Here is a 10,743-nt window from a genome sequence, read left to right as displayed (position 1 = left end):
CTTCTTGAACCTGTTGTAAGAAACATTTTTTGCATATCGATAAGCTTTGGTATCGGAAAAAACAAGGTAGTCTTTAGAAAAGAAGAAGAAAACTAATTAGCAAGAGGCTGATAGATATAAGAAGGTAAGTTATTAAAATAATTGTATCGATTGCCATATAGGACGATATTCGATGTACACAGAAGTGTAGACATCACCTGACCAAGTTGAACCAGATAATTATCTCTGTACCTAAAGAACAGGGGAAGGTTACAATGTTAGGAACGTGTGCAGCTCGCTCTATACGGCAGTTCTTCTAAACCAATTTAAGTAGCCTGTAATGGAGTAAGTGAGCTAACGAATAAGTATGGATTCCATCTTTAAATTGTTAACATCAGTTGTGTGTGAGTGATGATCGGACGTTGTACATGGAGGAAGTTCACCTGTACAGTGCTGCCAGCAATTACACTGAAGTACAGTTTGTAATTTTCATAATTAATGATACATCTTAAATTACAAATTGAAACAGTATTGTCCCAACTGTATTACATCTGGAAAAGGTGCATAAGTTGCTTCATATGAAAAGTAAAACTCATTTCTGTAATAACCTCCTGTACGATCTAAAGTGTCAAGCAATCTGAGATGGAAAATGGATAGTAAAGGACTGTATTGAGAATGATTACTCGGGGGATTTGTGGGTCGCGTGAACTTCCCCAGAACCCTTAGAGAATATCCTTGTAGTTAGTGTTGGATGGGAGAAGTTATATTCTCATAGAAGGGGTGTTTATGATCTAGAGAGCAGTTATTCCAATCTGTTGTCCCCTCTCTTCTTAGAGCTGCTCCGAAGAACCTGGGTAACAACCAAAAGAGCTAAAGCTGAAACCAAGGAGTGGTCATTCCTAATTGATGGCTTACCACTCACCTGGAATTTACCTGATGGTTACCTGGGATTTAAACCAGCCCTTAAACCCTCACTACTTCTCAATTTGATTTTCCATTATTAGAAACACCTGAGATGGACGTTGCGAGGTATCGTTGATCACAGTCCGCTTTATCATAGAACTACCCCTTAATTTGGTGGGAATCTCTGAGGTCCAGAACATCTGGGAAGCGATGGTGGGTATGCTTGGTTGTACCAAAAAGTGGTTTATCCCTAACTGCTTAGCCCCCGCTCTGGACTTCCATGGAATGCCTGCCTGGATAGTTTTTCTCAGCACAGAGTACTGCTCAGTATCCTCTTTAAATATTATAACAGATTTTTTTTTGTATAAAATTATCGCATCTCCTTCACTGAAGTTTACATCTTAGAACTCATTCGCTTACCACTTCCTTGATCAGACATACCTTTAAGTATGTCTTTATAGCAAAAAAAAAAAAAAAAGTTATGAGAACTACAATATTACACTTCTTAGCCCACAACAGTTCATCGCCAGATAAACCTTGATCTAACCGTTGATGAATGCCATCCATTATTACCCCTGCAATTAATGAGATGCCCGAATAGTTTATGTTATTAGGGACAAAAAGTAAATAAATAAATTTAGTCTGAACAGGCAGATCTTTTTTTCTGGAATACATTCAGGGAGTAGTTATCCCTAACTGCTGGCTTCCCGTTTTAGTCCTCCTCTGGTTTTTCTATCCATTCCAAGTATCTACAAAACTTAAAAGACATATAATTGTCAAGAAGGACAATTTAAAACGTTCTTATCTTATAAATGGGCATATTGTGAAAATATAATATAATATTTGTACAATAAATATTTAACAAAAAATTATTTACACTATAACTAGAAAGCTACAGAACTAGAAAATCATAGGAAATATTTTTTTTGAAAACCTATAGAAAGATCTACCTGGAGCTGCACTACCATTAAGCACCAGGTGTTTGCATATAAACTATTTAAAAATAAATAAACTCCTCCGATTTATTTATTTTATTTTTTTACAGTTTTCGGCTAACACTATAAGATAACAAAATGGAAGGTAACAGTGCGATATTTATTAAACACATTTTCAAATAATGTATTTTTTGTCCTAGTATTTACACTCTAAGTTGGTCCAGGACTTGTATTACTAATCTTTATATTGCACATATTTTCAGAATATTATTATTACTTTTTATATAAATTGAATACCGTATCTGACGTCCCACTATTATCATTTATATCGTTCTAAAAGTAAGAGACAAACGTTTACTTTATTATTCTTAACGCTTTGCATTTACTTTTTATACGCATTAATCATAAGTTATAGTGGAAAATGAAGGTAATTTTTGTTTTGTTTTATTACTTCACTATTCATAAATTATTTTAATCGAACTATTTTTCCAGAATGATTTTTCACCAGAAATTCATGTTTGGAGCCACCCGAGGCGCAAAAAGAAAAGCATTTTCAGAAAAGCACCCTTCAAAAATCTGAAATAATTTTTTTTTTATATCCTTTTATTGAAATTCACACTTGTACCCACAGTGCACAATAAGTAAATGAGATAAATGTTTGTATACAGTAACGTGGCAGACGTGAATGACGGTCATCCAGTGGTGACTACCCAGTTAGCCACGGGGCCAACGGCGCCTCAGCCGTCTTCGAGGCGCCGCAGTTGAAGACAAGTTTGCTGCTAAACGGTTGGGAATGAAGTGAGAGTTTTTGGATGAAAAAATGTGTATATCAAATTTTGGCAAGCTCGGAGATGAATGGAATTTGGAGATCTGTAAGTATGTATTGTGTGGTTGCTAACATATAGAATGGAGCGTCTACTAATGCGGCGGAGTATTTTGGTTTGGAGTGTTTGCACAGTCTACTGATGTTGGATTTTTTTAGCTGTTCCGTGAAAAGTTCGAGTCCGTAAGTCTATATTGGTGTGAGCAGAGAGCTGTATAGAGTCGTCGTTTGGTTCTGTAGTGACAGTTTTGAGCGTTTGTCGAGTAGTCTGGCTAGAAGTTTGTATCGTTTGTTTAGTTCGGAACGTTTAAGTCTCGTATGGGGGTCCCAGGTAAGTCTCTTGTCTAGGTACATTCCATGGTCGGCTGGTGGAATAGGTGTATGATGTAAGAAGACACGATGGAACAAGATGAAGAAGAAGAAATAAATTTAAACAACTTTTATGATGCCCTCTAAAAAGTATGGCGTCATCATTAAACAATAACTACTCAAATTTTGAATTTGAAGAAAATTTGTTGACCACTTAAGCTTATCATACACTCATGACAAAAGTTATTTTTTGGGAGGTGGGGAGTAGTTCAAATCGAAAAGTTTCTTTTATATTGAGCACCAAAGATTGGAAAACCCTCACTCAAGATTAATTTAATGCATGAAATATGATAACTATCAGCTTGTGTAAAGTGAGAACAGTTTTACTAAAGTAATATTAAAACTAAAAGCATACTACATAAATATAGTCGTAATAATAACGCACCACGACAGATAGCAGTGTGTGCGGACAGTGTATGCAATTTAATGGGATTGCACATGCATTTTATATTGTGCTATGTATAGTACATAAACACATTGTGCAGGATAGTTTGTAAAGAAGACTATTACTATGTAGGCGAGACATAAACATATCCTAACACACATATATGTGTACCACCTCTTATGTACACATAAGATATTTTAAAGTTAATATACTAAACGAACAATAATTTAGTTTATAGAACGTGCCAATAGATAGAGAGGTGGGCGTCACATAGTATGTGCACTCCCTATCAGATGTGAAAATATCACGGCCTTCTAGGTACATACTAAATTTTTGATTCCTTCTTGGCTAATAGCAGTACTGTTCTTTGTGACCAGCTGGTGTTATTTTCAATTAAATTAAAAACAAAAAATTATATTGTTTACACCAAAGTAATCGCACATTTTTCTGGTTGGGCTTAACGGTTCTACCACAATCGATATCGTGGAAGTGAAGGATTCAGACTTAAAAGTCTGAACCTATAACTATAACACAACGTACCTACTTCTTTTACACAGTAATTTATCAATTTAATCTAATAAAAGGCGAGGGAAATATGCAGGCATACAGAAAGCTAGGTACAATAGCACCAGGGTGATTTTCACTGACTTTTAGCTTTCAGATCTGAAATTTCCTTAGGGAACGAAGTGTGTAAGAAGTAAAAACTCCACCCTTTACGGGATAAAAGAACATGCGATCATGCGGTGCGCAACTGAACAAAAGGGCTGGTTTGGTCTAAGAATTAGTCAGCCTAGACGAACAAAAGATCTATGGTAGCCGTATTGTTATTACCCTCCAGTACACTGATTAGGCCGTCAGTTTTTAACCACTTTTTTTTCACAAAAAGAAAGTTTCTTTTAAACTGAAAACGGAAAAACAAAGTTTTCCGAACGTAGATACCTTCAAAACTTAAGAGGAAAGAAAAATACATGATTAAAATCAACAACGCACGATCTGCTTTCCAAGGAGTGGTCCACCAATATGTTTAGGCGTCAATCAATAAACTGACATAATTTTGTGATTGATGAACATTTAACAATCGATGGGATGTTAAATAGATCCATCACAAATGACATCTCGACCATTAAACATCACGGATGGCGACCGGCAGAGACATCTGGAGGTCAAAGTGGCCATTATTGGGTCTATTGATTGTCATATTTTGACGTTATTTATCTGTTCTTATATTTTGACTCTGGTGCCTTCTGTTCGTAATTCTATCTTATCTAAGCTTAGAAAGGCACCAGTCTTAAGAAGTCAACATTAAAGAAAAACTTCTACACACAACTTTCGACAAGATATTCTAACCCCAAGATTCAAACAAGAGTCCGAACAAAGTTTTTAGTATTTTTAAAAACTGCTTACCTGATTGAGGAGACATCTCAGCAAGTCTTGTATACATAGAACTTGAAGTAGCAGACAGAATCCCCTTCTGAACAATCTCTTAGCTGTTCTCTTTCCATTAGATTAGTGGTTCTAAAAAAAAATAGAGCAGATATTTAATTATTTTTTGTATTTTTATTTAATTAATTTGTATTTGTGTATGTAGTAAATATATAATAGATCAGAAGGTAGCAAGGATAACGGCAAACAGAAAGTTTAAAGGTCAAAAAAGGAACTCTCGTGAATCTTGTGAAGTTAGAGGGCCAACTAAGAATAATGAACTTAGACATTCTATAAGTACGCAGGCAAGTTGAAGTACATACTACAAACTAACCTAAAAAAAAGGTACTTATATTACAGGAATCCGCTTCTAATTCTTCACTGGGCAATGAATCACGTTTGGTTGAATGTTTTTTACTTCCATCTGTTCTTATACAAGTGAATAAGTTGCTCTTAAAAAAATTAGATAATTAATGCGAACTAAGAATTACAGGAATAAGATTTTATAAAAAGAGCATTTTACCTGGAAAGCTTACACAGTAATGAAATAGATCCTGATTTTGGATGAAATCTCTAAAACAGTCAGAGATTGTAGTAATAGACATAATTTAAGCATTTGCGGCAAATTTTTACACAAGTGAAAAATATTAAGAAAATAACTAAAAAAAGCAGCATTCCTTAGTTAAATATTAACCAAAACAATCTATACATGCAATTGAGATGCTGTGATTGCTTTTAACAGATTTTTTAGTATAATTGTACCAAGATTATTTAGAAAAGATCTTTTAAGAACACTTAACTAGTCACATGATACTGAATAAGTTATCTGCTGAGACTGTTAGGAAGGTTACAACTGCTGTACAAAGTAACCAGCTAATTGCATGGGAAGGTTAACAAATATTTTGATTTGTTACAGGTTATTGAATAAGTTAAAACTTAACTATTACCATTATATCAGTTTTATTTGAGTACAGTAAGTGTTCAAATTTTTTTAAAATTATTTTCATTTTTTGGAATAACTTTAGCGACACATTGTGAGTACGTTTTTGGAAAGATAATTAAATTAATAGCATAGCCTTAACGGCAATACTTTGCCACTATGTACAAAGTCTCTTCTATTACTATTTTTATCGGTTTAATTTTCTTCCTAACTTGGTGAAGTATACATTATGGCTACTGGAAACACTATTTACAAGAGATTTATTGTTAACTATAGATTTACGATGGGAAATCTCGAAAGGAATCTTTAACTGTTTCAAAACAAATTGTTCGCAAACAGTTTAAAATGAAAATTTTAAAACAACTCTTGAGTGGTTTTTACTATTGTAGGAGTAGTGGGGTCTTGTTTTCAATACGAAATAGAAATAGTAAATAGATAAGGAAGGAGAGGGAGGATTTCAATTGACGACTCTCATTACAAGAGTAGAAAGCTTGATTCTTTCTCCAGTATCGTCGCAAAGTTGGCTAAGTACACCGTAGAAAAGTGCATTCTGTCTTAAATAGTTGATGGTTATAACATTGCATTGTTTCCATCAGCTTTAGCTACCTACCCAAACGGCTAGTTATGCACTAGACCTGCATTCAAATGACCTACCTTAGAATTGCATTCTAATTATGTTGAGCCATATCAGAGGTTTCACTCAATGTCTGTCATTCTCCACCGTTTTTCTTTTTCTTTCTTTTAAATCCTCCTTCATTCTGGAGAGAAGACCGTGGGAGCGTTACCATGTTTGGAAATACGAACCCTTTAGATTTGTTCATATCATGGCACAGACTGGACTCTATGAATATACTCTTTAAGGTAATACTGTATCGCTCGGTTCACCGTGAGACTAACTGAACTTGAATTTCATACCTGCTCAGTTTGTCATCGTAGTTATGTAAATACTTAATCACAGACAAAAAAAAAAAAAAGACTTGTTAAATAAGAAGTATGCAGAAAAAATGCGTTAATCGTTAGCTTAAAATCTCAGATACAGTTTCTTGGGTTTATGTACCACATCTTAACTTGTGATGTAACCTGAACATAGTAAACTCTCTGCGCGCCAAAATTGTTAACCTCTTCTGGAATATCTCTTTAACAAAAACTTACAGTTTAAACAGTTCAAGTACAAGGGTTGATTTAAACGCCAAAAGGTACACAAATCAGTAAGTACCCAACATTTCATTAATACTATTATTTAAGTAATTTTACTGCATTAATTTTCATTAATATTTTTTAAAATTTATTTGATATCACAGACCCTAATGCTGACTATTTCATATACAAAAGATTTGTTCCAAGTAGCCCACCATTTAACTTAGATTGACTGCAATATCTATTAATCTATAATAATTAAACTATTATTTACAGGTTAAGAATAAAAACTTATGAACAATAATACTAATTATGAGGCTAAAAAATTCAAAATTTTAAAAAAAAATGCTTACACAAACATACTTCAATGATTTTATTTATTTATATATTTTTTAAATAAAAATCGTTCGTTTAAGTTCATTAACTAATACACTATTTACCTATTAGTCGAGCGTAAATAATAATGGGTAATAATTAATCTGGGCTAATATTAAACTATGTAGTCTTATACAACTACATTCTTAATCTTGGTGCTCTTCCCACAATGTTGTACATAGTATTTAGATAAAGATATGCATATTTTTAAGGCAGCTAATTGTTAAAGTATTTTACTACAAGCACTACAGTAAATTACAATAAAGAAATCAATAATCATTATTGTTGAATAATTTACTCGTTATAACCTGTGTTATTTGTGCCCTCGAAGTCCCAGCATAATGGCCTGTGACACCTAATAAATTCTAAAAATAATAAATGAAAAGTTAATACAGTAAAACTACTTTAATTATATCAATGAAGTCAATTAATAGATACATGCTGTGTACCTTTTTGGATTCAATCAACCATTATAAATAGAAAGTTTCTGTTAAAGAGAGTTTTGTACCTTTTGGATAGATTTTCATTTTTGTCTGTTCTGCAAAGTAATATATCTGCTTTACAGATTCTCTTAACATTCGGAACTAGCTATAATTTCATTATGCCCTCATATGGTATTAAGATACAATCCCTTACTACCACTGGAGAGATCGTTTAAAACAATTCTTACAGTTGTCGTACCCGAAGTAGCCACAAAAACAATTTTTCTAGGGAAAACGTTTCAAATAAATTTAGCAGGTATTTGTACGTGAATAGTAAAAAATAAGGCGATTTCCGTTTGCAATTAAAATCGGAACGACAGAAAAGTAGATATAGAGGTTAGAAATTTAAATGATTTGCAAAACCAAAAAATTTAACCTTTTATATCTGCAAAATTATTTTAACTAGAACATTGCTATTTATGTCAGTTATAGAGTTTTCTTTTCCCCACAATTAGCTGAAGAAATCATTGAAATAGGAACAATAGAAACAGAGATATAGAGGTTTGAAATTTAAATGATTTACAAAACGCTCAAAATTTAGCCTTCTATATCTCAATAACTGTTATCGCTACAACATTTCTATTTATGTCAGTTATAGAGCTTTCTTTTCCCTACTATTAGGTGAAGATATCATTGAATTCGGAGTGATAGAATGAGAGATATACAGGATGTCCCAAGCTATATGGATAACGACTTTTTCTCGGAAACTAAGATAGCTAGAGAAAAACTAAAAAATACGTGTTCCCTTAGTTTTTTGTTAGAAATCCAAATTTAATTTGTAATTTTTTTTCGGTGCTTCCAGAAGCGAGATACAGGCACCAACTTCATTTTTTCAAATGGGAAGATGCGGTTTTTATTTAAGGAAATAGATTCCTCAATTTTTTTTTAAGAAAAATTTACTTGACCGATTTTTTTTTGTGAGCGATATTTTAGAAGTTATGAATGAAAACATGATTCTTATAAGAAATTTCAAAATGATAATATTATAACGGTTTTTTGATTGAATAAGAAGAAAAGTACTATTTTATTATAAATTTTACTCCTCATTAATATTACAGATCTTGCTCGAAATGGCCTGCACCATTAGAGATGCATAAACATGCTCTTTCCTGCCAATTGTCTCTTACCTTGTTTTTCAGGTATCCCCAAAAGAAATAGTCCATAGGTGTCAAATCCGGTGAACGAGGTGGCCACTGAATCGCGCCCTGTAACAATATTCGACGGGACACGCCCATCAATTTGCCTAACGAGATATCTCTTTACATGCCTCATGGTGTTAAATCGACACGGGGGACGATTCAGTGGCCACCTCGTTCACCGGATATGACACCTATGGACTATTTCCTTTGGGGATACCTGAAAAACGAATTGACTATGCATTACTTTTCTCTTTCTTTTCTTATTTCTGCTTATCTAAAAGCATTTCTTAATCTAGGTGAACCAGAATCAAGCCGGGATTGCATCTGTAGATGAACTAAAGCAGAGAATAATAGATGCCTGTGACTCGGTTAAATTCGAATCTATTTCTTTGGCAGTAAGAGACAATTGGCAGGAAAGAGCATGTTTATGGATCTCTAATGGTGGAGCCCAGTTCGAGCATGATCGGTAATATTAATGAGGAGTAAAATTTATAATAAAATAGTACTTTTCTTCTCATTCAATCAAAAAACCGTTATAATATGATCTTTTTGAAAGTTCTTATAAGAATCATGTTTTCATTCATAACTTGTTAGGAATTTCAGAGGTTTGAAATTTGAATGATTTGCAAAACCTCCAAACTTTAACCTTCTATTTCTCAATAACTATTATCACTAAAACATTGCTATTTATGTCAGTTATAGAGCTTTCTTTTCCCTACAATTAGGTGAAGAACGTTGCTAACCTTGATGCTACGTTTGAAACAATTTGGAATTTAGAGTTGATAATTGGGGAATTTTTAGTATATATTATCCAGAAAATGAATAATTGATGTTGGGTAATTATAATATTTTTTATTTAAAAAAAAAAAAAAAATAAACCACTAACATTATAATCGTATCTACATTTCTTAGGCATCAAAAAAAGTCGTAACAAAAGCTGAGTTGAACCGGGAAGTGTGGGCACACGAAAAAAAAAAATATATTCTAGATAATCCCAAGGAGAGGAGCGATCTCATCCTATTGTATTTACACAAACCTATTTCACAATTACATTCTATATTATCTTGATTGAAAAGCTATTCTTTGTTTCTTCATGCAATTAATCACACCATGTAATAATAATTAACTGATTTAGAAAAAATAAAAGAGATATAAAAAAAAAATATATTCTTTGGACAAAAAACAAAAAATATCAATCTATTAAGTTTGTGACACATATTAAATGAGTAAAAAAATTACAATGTGGATTTAGAGGAACACTAGCACAATCTAGCAGTGGGCGTCTCAACTACTAGTCTGCTTTTTCTTAAAAATCATTCCAATTAATATGGTTTATGTCTTTTCTTTCGCCATTCACTTGAATTCAACTATTTCATCTTTCTTTTGTACATCAGTGGGCAGAATAATCTTAAATCTGATCACTTCAGTTTAAAGTATTTCTTTCAGAGAATAATTTTTTAAGTGGAATTTTGAAAAAAGGATGTAAAGTTAGTCATTCTTCATCTATTTTATTACAGTGATCCTATAAAAATAATATATATATATATATATATTTTTTAAATGTACAAATTATAAATTTAAAGGCAATTTTAATTGCATCCGATTTTGTTTATGTTGCATCCATTTAAGAAATCCTGATTTTAAGAAGACGAAAGAAGAAAGATAATAAATTTATTATTCTGGAACTATTGTCCCCTTAGAATAAATACATGTACAATTGGAGGTTTGGACTGTATTTTACTTATTTATATAAAAAAAATAAGAAAGTATTTACAAAAATAAGAATTAAAATTAATAAATTAAAGGAATACAATTATAGTTTCTGAGAAAGCTGGTTAGAAAGGAGAAAATTGA

General features: G+C 32.5%; 1 long non-coding RNA gene across 1 annotated transcript; it reads left to right on the top strand.

Annotated features, from left to right (window-relative positions):
* Positions 1 to 5,676: 5,676 nt before the first annotated feature.
* On the top strand, positions 5,677 to 10,400 carry LOC141457748 (uncharacterized). The gene is made up of 3 exons (XR_012460514.1): positions 5,677 to 5,789; positions 9,615 to 9,725; positions 9,802 to 10,400. It is a non-coding gene; the product is annotated as an uncharacterized lncRNA (long non-coding RNA).
* The last annotated feature ends 343 nt before the right edge of the window (positions 10,401 to 10,743 follow it).

This window comes from Rhodnius prolixus, unplaced genomic scaffold (assembly GCF_049639745.1).
Source record: "Rhodnius prolixus isolate KJV_2025 unplaced genomic scaffold, Rpr scaffold_5, whole genome shotgun sequence".
Taxonomy (NCBI): Eukaryota; Metazoa; Arthropoda; class Insecta; order Hemiptera; family Reduviidae; genus Rhodnius; species Rhodnius prolixus.
Note: the sequence above shows the minus strand (reverse complement) of the source record. Positions and strands in the feature narration are given on the sequence as shown.